Source organism: Pseudophryne corroboree, chromosome 8 (genome assembly GCF_028390025.1).
Source record: "Pseudophryne corroboree isolate aPseCor3 chromosome 8, aPseCor3.hap2, whole genome shotgun sequence".
NCBI classification, from domain to species: domain Eukaryota; kingdom Metazoa; phylum Chordata; class Amphibia; order Anura; family Myobatrachidae; genus Pseudophryne; species Pseudophryne corroboree.
In genome coordinates, this window is record NC_086451.1 from 210,900,919 (window position 1) to 210,913,071 (window position 12,153).

The 12,153-nt window shown below is 45.3% G+C and overlaps 1 long non-coding RNA gene across 1 annotated transcript; it reads right to left on the bottom strand.

Moving 5' to 3' along the window:
• Positions 1-11,041: 11,041 nt before the first annotated feature.
• LOC134947622 (uncharacterized) lies at positions 11,042-11,517 on the bottom strand. Its single transcript, XR_010182659.1, has 2 exons — positions 11,355-11,517; positions 11,042-11,245 (listed from the first exon to the last, which is right to left on the bottom strand). It is a non-coding gene; the product is annotated as an uncharacterized LOC134947622 (long non-coding RNA).
• Positions 11,518-12,153: the final 636 nt, after the last annotated feature.

Below are 12,153 nucleotides of genomic sequence, written 5' to 3' on the forward strand. Positions count from 1 at the left end.
AAAACACTCCCCAAACAGCACATGACGCAAAGAAGAAAAAAAGAGGCGCAATGAGGTAGCTGTGTGAGTAAGCTAAGCGACCCTAGTGGCCGACACAAACACCTGGCCCATCTAGGAGTGGCACTGCAGTGTCACGCAGGATGGCCCTTCCAAAAAACACTCCCCAAACAGCACATGACGCAAAGAAGAAAAAAAGAGGCGCAATGAGGTAGCTGTGTGAGTAAGATAAGCGACCCTAGTGGCCGACACAAACACCTGGCCCATCTAGGAGTGGCACTGCAGTGTCACGCAGGATGGCCCTTCCAAAAAACACTCCCCAAACAGCACATGACGCAAAGAAGAAAAAAAGAGGCGCAATGAGGTAGCTGTGTGAGTAAGCTAAGCGACCCTAGTGCAAGATGGAATTGTCCTTGGGCCCTCCCACCCACCCTTATGTTGTATAAACAGGACATGCACACTTTAACCAACCCATCATTTCAGTGACAGGGTCTGCCACACGACTGTGACTGAAATGACGGGTTGGTTTGGACCCCCACCAAAAAAGAAGCAATTAATCTCTCCTTGCACAAACTGGCTCTACAGAGGCAAGATGTCCACCTCATCATCATCCTCCGATATATCACCGTGTACATCCCCCTCCTCACAGATTATCAATTCGTCCCCACTGGAATCCACCATCTCAGCTCCCTGTGTACTTTGTGGAGGCAATTGCTGCTGGTCAATGTCTCCACGGAGGAATTGATTATAATTCATTTTAATGAACATCATCTTCTCCACATTTTCTGGAAGTAACCTCGTATGCAGATTGCTGACAAGGTGAGCGGCGGCACTAAACACTCTTTCGGAGTACACACTTGTGGGAGGGCAACTTAGGTAGAATAAAGCCAGTTTGTGCAAGGGCCTCAAAATTGCCTCTTTTTCCTGCCAGTATAAGTACGGACTGTCTGACGTGCCTACTTGGATGCGGTCACTCATATAATTCTCCACCATTCTTTCAATGGTGAGAGAATCATATGCAGTGACAGTAGACGACATGTCCGTAATCGTTGTCAGGTCCTTCAGTCCGGACCAGATGTCAGCATCAGCAGTTGCTCCAGACTGCCCTGCATCACCGCCAGCGGGTGGGCTCGGAATTCTGAGCCTTTTCCTCGCACCCCCAGTTGCGGGAGAATGTGAAGGAGGAGATGTTGACAGGTCGCGTTCCGCTTGACTTGACAATTTTCTCACCAGCAGGTCTTTGAACCCCAGCAGACTTGTGTCTGCCGGAAAGAGAGATCCAAGGTAGGTTTTAAATCTAGGATCGAGCACGGTGGCCAAAATGTAGTGCTCTGATTTCAACAGATTGACCACCCGTGAATCCTTGTTAAGCGAATTAAGGGCTCCATCCACAAGTCCCACATGCCTAGCGGAATCGCTCCCTTTTAGCTCCTCCTTCAATGCCTCCAGCATCTTCTGCAAAAGCCTGATGAGGGGAATGACCTGACTCAGGCTGGCAGTGTCTGAACTGACTTCACGTGTGGCAAGTTCAAAAGGTTGCAGAACCTTGCACAACGTTGAAATCATTCTCCACTGCGCTTGAGACAGGTACATTCCACCTCCTATATCGTGCTCAATTGTATAGGCTTGAATGGCCTTTTGCTGCTCCTCCAACCTCTGAAGCATAAAGAGGGTTGAATTCCACCTCGTTACCACTTCTTGCTTCAGATGATGGCAGGGCAGGTTCAGGCGTTTTTGGTGGTGCTCCAGTCTTCTGTACGTGGTGCCTGTACGCCGAAAGTGTCCCGCAATTCTTCTGGCCACCGACAGCATCTCTTGCACGCCCCTGTCGTTTTTTAAAAAATTCTGCACCACCAAATTCAAGGTATGTGCAAAACATGGGACGTGCTGGAATTTGCCCATATTTAATGCACACACAATATTGCTGGCGTTGTCCGATGCCACAAATCCACAGGAGAGTCCAATTGGGGTAAGCCATTCCGCGATGATCTTCCTCAGTTGCCGTAAGAGGTTTTCAGCTGTGTGCGTATTCTGGAAACCGGTGATACAAAGTGTAGCCTGCCTAGGAAAGAGTTGGCGTTTGCGAGATGCTGCTACTGGTGCCGCCGCTGCTGTTCTTGCGGCGGGAGTCCATACATCTACCCAGTGGGCTGTCACAGTCATGTAGTCCTGACCCTGCCCTGCTCCACTTGTCCACATGTCCGTGGTTAAGTGGACATTGGGTACAACTGCATTTTTTAGGACACTGGTGAGTCTTTTTCTGACGTCCGTGTACAATCTCGGTATCGCCTGCCTAGAGAAGTGGAACCTAGATGGTATTTGGTAACGGGGGCACACTGCCTCAATAAATTGTCTAGTTCCCTGTGAACTAACGGCGGATACCGGACGCACGTCTAACACCAACATAGTTGTCAAGGCCTCAGTTATCCGCTTTGCAACAGGATGACTGCTGTGATATTTCATCTTCCTCGCAAAGGACTGTTGGACAGTCAATTGCTTGGTGGAAGTAGTAAAAGTGGGCTTACGACTTCCCCTCTGGGATGACCATCGACTCCCAGCAGCAACAACAGCAGCGCCAGCAGCAGTAGGCGTTACACGCAAGGATGCATCGGAGGAATCCCAGGCAGGAGAGGACTCGTCAGAATTGCCAGTGACATGGCATGCAGGACTATTGGCATTCCTGGGGAAGGAGGAAATTGACACTGAGGGAGTTGGTGGGGTGGTTTGCGTGAGCTTGGTTACAAGAGGAAGGGATTTACTGGTCAGTGGACTGCTTCCGCTGTCACCCAAAGTTTTTGAACTTGTCACTGACTTATTATGAATGCGCTGCAGGTGACGTATAAGGGAGGATGTTCCGAGGTGGTTAACGTCCTTACCCCTACTTATTACAGCTTGACAAAGGCAACACACGGCTTGACAAATGTTGTCCGCATTTCTGGTGAAATACTTCCACACCGAAGAGCTGATTTTTTTGTTTTTTTCACCAGGCATGTCAACGGCCCTATTCCTCCCACGGACAACAGGTGTCTCCCCGGGTGCCTGACTTAAACAAACCACCTCACCATCAGAATCCTCCTTGTCAATTTCCTCCCCAGCGCCAGCAACACCCATATCCTCCTCATCCTGGTGTACTTCAACACTGACATCTTCAATCTGACTATCAGGAACTGGACTGCGGGTGCTCCTTCCAGCACTTGCAGGGGGCGTGCAAATTGTGGAAGGCGCATGCTCTTCACGTCCAGTGTTGGGAAGGTCAGGCATCGCAACCGACACAATTGGACTCTCCTTGTGGATTTGGGATTTCGAAGAACGCACAGGTCTTTGCGGTGCTTTTGCCAGCTTGAGTCTTTTCAGTTTTCTAGCGAGAGGCTGAGTGCTTCCATCCTCATGTGAAGCTGAACCACTAGCCATGAACATAGGCCAGGGCCTCAGCCGTTCCTTGCCACTCCGTGTGGTAAATGGCATATTGGCAAGTTTACGCTTCTCCTCCGACAATTTTATTTTAGATTTTGGAGTCCTTTTTTTACTGATATTTGGTGTTTTGGATTTTACATGCTCTGTACTATGACATTGGGCATCGGCCTTGGCAGACGACGTTGCTGGCATTTCATCGTCTCGGCCATGACTAGTGGCAGCAGCTTCAGCACGAGGTGGAAGTGGATCTTGATCTTTCCCTAATTTTGGAACCTCAACATATTTGTTCTCCATATTTTAATAGGCACAACTAAAAGGCACCTCAGGTAAACAATGGAGATGGATGGATACTAGTATACTTATGGATGGACGAGCGACTGCCGACACAGAGGTAGCTACAGCCGTGGACTACCGTACTGTGGCCCTCATTCCGAGTTGATCGGTCGCAAGGCGAATTTAGCAGAGTTACACACGCTAAGCCGCCGCCTACTGGGAGTGAATCTTAGCTTCTTAAAATTGCGACCGATGTATTCGCAATATTGCGATTACTAACTACTTAGCAGTTTCAGAGTAGCTCCAGACTTACTCTGCCTGTGCGATCAGTTCAGTGCTTGTCGTTCCTGGTTGACGTCACAAACACACCCAGCGTTCGCCCAGGCACTCCCACCGTTTCTCCAGCCACTCCTGCGTTTTTTCCGGAAACGGTAGCGTTTTCAGCCACACGCCCCTGAAACGCCGTGTTTCCGCCCAGTAACACCCATTTCCTGTCAATCACATTACGTTCGCCGGAGCGATGAAAAAGCCGTGAGTAAAAATACTTTCTACATAGCAAAGTTACTTGGCGCAGTCGCAGTGCGAACATTGCGCATGCGTACTAAGCGGATTTTCATTGCGATGCGATGAAAAATACCGAGCGAACAACTCGGAATGAGGGCCTGTGTCTGCTGCTAATATAGACTGGATGATAATGAGATGAAATCAATATATATATATATATATAATATCACTAGTACTGCAGCCGGACAGGTATATATATTTATTATGTAATGACTGATGACGGACCAGCTGGACACTGTCAGCTCAGCAGCACCGCAGACTGCTACAGTAAGCTACTATAGTAGTATGTATAAAGAAGAAAGAAAAAAAAAAAAAACACGGGTAGGTGGTATACAATTATGGATGGACGAGCGACTGCCGACACAGAGGTAGCTACAGCCGTGGACTACCGTACTGTGTCTGCTGCTAATATAGACTGGATGATAATGAGATGAAATCAATATATATATATATAATATCACTAGTACTGCAGCCGGACAGGTATATATATTTATTATGTAATGACTGATGACGGACCTGCTGGACACTGTCAGCTCAGCAGCACCGCAGACTGCTACAGTAAGCTACTATAGTAGTATGTATAAAGAAGAAAAAAAAAAAATCCACGGGTAGGTGGTATACAATTATGGATGGACGAGCGACTGCCGACACAGAGGTAGCTACAGCCGTGGACTACCGTACTGTGTCTGCTGCTAATATAGACTGGATGATAATGAGATGAAATCAATATATATATATATATATAATATCACTAGTACTGCAGCCGGACAGGTATATATATTTATTATGTAATGACTGATGACGGACCTGCTGGACACTGTCAGCTCAGCAGCACCGCAGACTGCTACAGTAAGCTACTATAGTAGTATGTATAAAGAAGAAAGGGGAAAAAAAAAAAACACGGGTAGGTGGTATACAATTATGGATGGACGAGCGACTGCCGACACAGAGGTAGCTACAGCCGTGGACTACCGTACTGTGTCTGCTGCTAATATAGACTGGATGATAATGAGATGAAATCAATATATATATATATAATATCACTAGTACTGCAGCCGGGCAGGTATATATATTTATTATGTAATGACTGATGACGGACCTGCTGGACACTGTCAGCTCAGCAGCACCGCAGACTGCTACAGTAAGCTACTATAGTAGTATGTATAAAGAAGAAAGAAAAAAAAAAACACGGGTAGGTGGTATACAATTATGGATGGACGAGCGACTGCCGACACAGAGGTAGCTACAGCCGTGGACTACCGTACTGTGTCTGCTGCTAATATAGACTGGATGATAATGAGATGAAATCAATATATATATATATATAATATCACTAGTACTGCAGCCGGACAGGTATATATATTTATTATGTAATGACTGATGACGGACCTGCTGGACACAGTCAGCTCAGCAGCACCGCAGACTGCTACAGTAAGCTACTATAGTAGTATGTATAAAGAAGAAAGAAAAGAAAAAAAACCACGGGTAGGTGGTATACAATATTATATATATATATATATATATATATATATATATTAACTGGTGGTGACTGGTGGTCAGGTCACTGGTCACACTATCAGCAACTTGCAAGTAGTACTCCTAAGCAGACAATCACAATATATATTATACTGGTGGTCAGTGTGGTCACAATGGCAGTGTGGCACTCTGGCAGCAAAAGTGTGCACTGTACGTTATATGTACTCCTGAGTCCTGCTCTCAGACTCTAACTGCTCCCCACTGTCAGTGTCTCCCCCACAAGTCAGATAATATACAGTCACACTATCTATCACTTCAGCAAGTAACTAGTACTCCTCCTAATGCTCCCCAAAATTACTACTGTGTCTCTCTCTACTGTCTCACTCTCTTCTCTATAAACGGAGAGGACGCCAGCCACGTCCTCTCCCTATGAATCTCAATGCACGTGTGAAAATGGCGGCGACGCGCGGCTCCTTATATAGAATCCGAGTCTCGCGATAGAATCCGAGCCTCGCGAGAATCCGACAGCGGGATGATGACGTTCGGGCGCGCTCGGGTTAACCGAGCAAGGCGGGAAGATCCGAGTCGCTCGGCCCCGTGTAAAAAAACATGAAGTTCGGGCGGGTTCGGATTCCGAGGAACCGAACCCGCTCATCCCTATCAATTATACGTGTCGGGTTCTTTTAGAACGTTTGACCAATTACGTATTGACTACAACCTACCTACTTCGCATTTTTACAGATACCTTCAACTCCGTCATGCTTGCGCATCTCAGTTTGGCGCTGCACCACCTCGTCTTCAGACATCACCTGTTCACGTGCTCTTAAAAATCATAGGCACTTCCAAGACTGTTTCTGCTCTCTACTCCACTCTGCTTGGTGCCCATCATGTAAGGTCTCTCCCTGCTCTTAAAACTAAATGGGAGGCTGACCTGGGACCCCTCTCGACATCAGTTTGGGATGTGGCCCTGGGGGCTTCTCGTTCAGCTACTACCTCTGCTCGCTTTCAACAAATACAGCTGTATATATTACATCACATTTATGTTACTCCTTCTAGGCTGTCTAAAATGGGCGGGCATGGTGACTCTAGGTGCCCGAAGTGTGCCTTTTTAGTTGGCGCCTTTTGGCACCTGCTGTGGACTTGTCCTGTGGTAAATGCTTTCTGGCAGACCGTTATAAGGATTATAATTTCTACCGGTATACCATCTGAAGTCCTTACTCCCACCATTTGTATTCTTGCTGTAATTGACGAGGAAATCCTCGATGTGCATTCTCATCGGTACATCATTAATTTGTGTGCCCTAGCTAAGGTGCTGATAGCAAGCTCCTGGATGGAAAGATCGGGCCCCATGGTTAATGAGTGGATACCCCTGTGTCCTCGACCGTATCTCATGAAAAGTTTGTTTATATATCTAGGAAGGCCCCCGATAAATTTTATAAGATCTGGGATAGATGGCTTTCTTCCCCCTACAGTCAGCCCCTCTCTATTTCTTCACCTTGAGGTTGTTTGTTCCCTGAGTTTGTTTAACCAAGTAATAATTTATGCTCACGTACTTGCTATTAGTGCTCTATAGTGCTATTTATATATTTCTGAGTTTCTTTGTAAGTCTACTGATTTTTACAAACATGCTCTTTACGAATATGCTCACACCATGTTAACGTGTTTTTCTTTCATTGTTTGCTTATACATCAATTATATGACTTGAACATCCTATGTATATTGTGCATATGTTTACTGTTTTATTTGTCTGTTTGTCAGAAAAATTAAATAAAAATTATTGAATTGAAACAAAAATAAGTTGTGTATATTGGTACATACTGTAACATGGCAACCTGAGGCACTCCACCCATTGTTGACAAACAACTTCTAGCAGGGCCGGCAAACAGCATGGATCCTGGGAGTTATAGTACAGCTGGAGATGTAGGAAAGCAAATCTTGGTCCCATTATCCCCAACAACCACCCTGAGCACAAAATAAACATCTGTTTTACAGTGTGTACTGTTAGCACCTCTACAAACAAGGCCTCCACCTTTCTACTATATGTACAAAAGATATATAGCATAGCTGTCACTCATTCACACTGGCAGCAGCCATTTCTGGTCTGCTGCCTTTGGTTATCAATATTCAGGAGGATGTGGCACCAAATGGCTAACACACTGTGTGTTAGCGACAGGTATTTTATAGATCTCACTCAGATGATCATGTTTTAGATCAGGCATGTCAAACTGGGGGCCCTCCAGCTGTTCTAAAACTACAAGTCCTGGCATGCTTTACCAGCTGATCAGTGAAGGGTATGCTGGTAAAGCATGCTGATACTTGTAGTTTCACAACAGCTGGAGGGCCATGAGTTTGACATGCCTGTGTTAGATGGTTGGTTGAACTTAGTTGACATAGGACTGGACACAAATTGGCTTCAGTGAGCCTGCTCCAATATATGCTCAAAACATCTCCACACTTGAATAGTGAACCTTCTCCAAGTCAAATATGTCTTTCAGGAACAGAAGAACTTAATCCTACATTGAGGTTGAAAATAATTTTATCGGATGATTAGCGAATCTTCACCAGGTCAAAGATATCTTTTTGAGACAGAAGAACTTGATCCTACACTAAAGTTGAAAATTATTTTAACAGATGATTACAGCTTTTAAAAATATTTTGTTAACTGCCACATGTTTGCTATCCACTGCTGCCACTCAGCTTAGTCAGCCAGCTAGCTATTGTGAGCTGTGAAATGGTCAGAATAGAGAGGAACTAACTGGAAATAAATGTTATTGAGGTTAATAATACTGTAGGAATGAAAACAGGCCAAAATGCTGTGATTTTAGTTGTTTTTATCATTTTTGTACAAAAAATACAGATCCAAAACCAAAACCTGTGAAAGGGGCTTTAGCAAAACCAATACATATCCAAAACACATAGAATATACAGATCCAAAACCAAAACCCAAGATTTGGGCCTGCGCACATCTGTAAAGTATACTTACATTTCTCCAATGACTTCCTAACCCTCCCTACCAGCAGCCTAAACCTAACCCCCCCCCCCACACACACACACACAGCCTAACCCTAACCCTCCCTGGTGGCTCCTAAACCTAGCTTCCCTATCCGTATCTTAAACCTAACACTCCCTCCCCCGCAGCCTAACTTGTTAACCTTGCTGGGATGCCAGTGGCAGCATTCTGAGCAGTGTCGGGATTCCAGTGTGGGCATTTCAACTGCTGGGACTACAACAGATGGTGACATAAACATTGATTGGACATTAAGTCAGTAAGTAGACAAAGGAGGAATTGGGAGAAGAAGAGGCATGTTGAAATGCATATACCACAGATTTCTTGCTCGGTACTTCAAACACTTCTGCTTCATTGCACAGTCCTTCTGCTGTGACCATGATGTAGCTAGCAGTAATAAGCCTAGCCAGCATAGGAAACAGATGGTAAAGTGTGTAAGTAAAGGTGGGGATGTGGACACATATGGAAAGCTAGACTCTATGCTGCCACTGAAAATAGTCCCTCTAAGGCAATAGGCACCAATCATTATAGCATACAGAAACATCAGCTTTTGGGGTAAATTTACTAAGATTCGTAATTCTCCCGATTTGGTGGGAGAATAATCACGAATGACATCGAAAGTGTAAAACTGCAACTTTTTGAATTGGTTACGACGGATTTACTAAGCTGTCGTATTCGTATTTTTTGTTTTGTCCGATGTCGATGTCATTCGTGGTTTTCTGGTGTAGAATGCGGCCGATTTGCTTGTTTTGCGGCCGTGTTTTTAGTTTATTTTACGACTGCGTCACATGTCTGTTACGGCAGTGATTTTGATGTTGCAGCCGCGTTTTTAGTCCTAAGTTTCGTTTTTGTCACGCGTCCGTGATTGGTTGTATTCGTGATGGAGGAGTGTCTGTGCACATTACTATAAAACCGCCCCAAACACACCGCACCTCGTGGGTTTAGCTAGTGGAGAGGAGAGAGGAAGGTGTATTTGGAGTTGGTGAGTTTGGTGGAGTTTTTGGTGGATTTGGTGCGGAGTTTTGTGATTGTTGAGTACTGTACTGTGTGTGTAAGTAGTCTTGTCATATTTGTAGTATTGTTTTTTCACAGTTTGTAAACTTTTTTGTCCTTGTTTTTTTTTTATAGTCTTTTGTCATTGTTTGTGAGTGAGTGAGTGAGCGTGTGTATTGGCTGTGTGGTGTGTAGTAGTAGTAGTGGAGGAGTGTGTTTTCTGTATTGATTTTTCTGTGTTTTGTGTTGTTTGTCCTCATGTCTGACTCAGAGGTCAGTGTGGTGGAGGAGGTTAGTGAGAGGGAGGCGGTTAGTGAGGTGGAGGCTGTTAGTGAGGTGGAGGAGGTGAGTGAGGTGGAGGGGGTTAGTGAGAGGGAGGAGGTTAGTGAGGAGGAGGAGGAGGGGGTGCCTGTTGCTGCATTCTCCAGTGAGAGTGATGGTGCTGTGGCTCCGCAGCCACGCACCACTACCAAGACTGGCAGGAATATTAAGTTCAGCTATGCTGAAAACATGGCGTTGGTGCGTGAGCTGATGAAGCACCATCGGCAATTGTTTGGGCAGGTTGCTGCCAAGGTGTCCTGCCGCAGGAAGTCTGTCCTGTGGGGGAAAGTAATAGTTGCCGTAAATAGTGAGGGTGTGGTGAGGCGGACTGAGGACACGTGTCGCAAGAGGTTCTATGACATAAAGCGCCGTGTCAAGGCCAAGATGGCCAAAGAGGCTAAATCAGCACGCAAAACCGGGGGTGGCCCCCCTTTCCGGGCAACCTATCGGGACTGGGAGGAGCCTGTGCGGGCACTGATTCCAGCAGAAGTGGTGTCTGCAACTCATGTCCGGGATTCGGATCGACCCACGCAGGATGGTGAGTTTGATAAATCGAAATTATATTTTAAAGTGTGCAAAATGATAATGGTGGAGAAATTATTTTTTAAAAGTATGCATACATTGTTGGTCATGTATTGCTGGCCTATGCACCCTTATGCTGTTTTTGTGTTTTTAAACTGCATTTCCCATCTTGCCTTGGCTGTATTTTTTTAAATTTATAATGCAAAATCAGGTGCAGTGCATGCTGGTATGTGTAGTTGCAATAATTAATATGAGATATTGCTTGGACATAGCTGTTGTATCTAATAGCAGCTTGTTCTGATGTTTTTTTTTTAAATTCATTTTTTAAATAAACTTTTAATTTACATTTTGGCTCAAGTTGCAAGTAATCAATCTATGCAATATCTGACACATAATTCATCAATGTAACTTTTTTTTTTGTGCAACACCATGAACATTTTTATATACATAACAAATTAAGGAATCACGGAGATCTTAAGCAGAAATTAGTTTAATTTACAATACGTACAAGATGGTTACAGTACACTAAGGCTTTGCAGTTTGCATTTTTTTACAAAGTATGGTCATAATGTTTTTACAACTTTTTCAACAGTCCGACAGACCAGCCGGCCAGACAGGCCACAGACAACTCAGGATGATGCTGGGATTGCAGGTAAGAATTCACTGTAGTCACATATTCTGCAAACACATAGAAGTACAAAATATTAATGTTTAAATATTCTCATAGGTTCTGCTTCTGTAAGCCGCCCTCCTCTAAGGCGCCCATCACAGGGCTCGGGGCACTTACCCAGGAGGCCAAGTAAGACACGGCGTCTTGTCTCTGAATCTGCGGCTCCATCTTCCCCACCCAGGCGGCGCATTTCTGCAGTCTCACCCCAGCCACCACAGGCACTATTGGCGAGTCCACAGAGTGATGAGCCCAGATCACCTCAGTTATCTGGTGAGTCAAAACATAAACTAAACACATAGCAAATCATCTACACAGTACAGTTACTAGAGATGAGCGGGTTCGGTTTCTCTGAAACCGAACCCGCACGAACTTCATGTTTTTTTCACGGGTCCGAGCAGACTCGGATCCTCCCGCCTTGCTCGGTTAACCCGAGCGCGCCCGAACGTCATCATGACGCTGTCGGATTCTCGCGAGACTCGGATTCTATATAAGGAGCCGCGCGTCGCCGCCATTTTCACACGTGCATTGAGATTGATAGGGAGAGGACGTGGCTGGCGTCCTCTCCATTAGAAATTAGATTAGAAGAGAGAGAGAGATTGTGCAGAGTCAGACAGAGTTTACCACAGTGACCAGTGCAGTTGTTGTTAGTTAACTTTTATTTATTTTAATATATATCCGTTCTCTGCTATATCCGTTCTCTGCCTGAAAAAAAACGATACACAGCAGCAGCCAGTCACACAGTGTGACTCAGTCTGTGTGCACTCAGCTCAGCCCAGTGTGCTGCACATCAATGTATAAAAGGCAAAGCTTATAATAATTGTGGGGGAGACTGGGGAGCACTGCAGGTTGTTATAGCAGGAGCCCCCAGGAGTACATAATATTATATTAATTTAAAATTAAACAGTGCACACTTTTG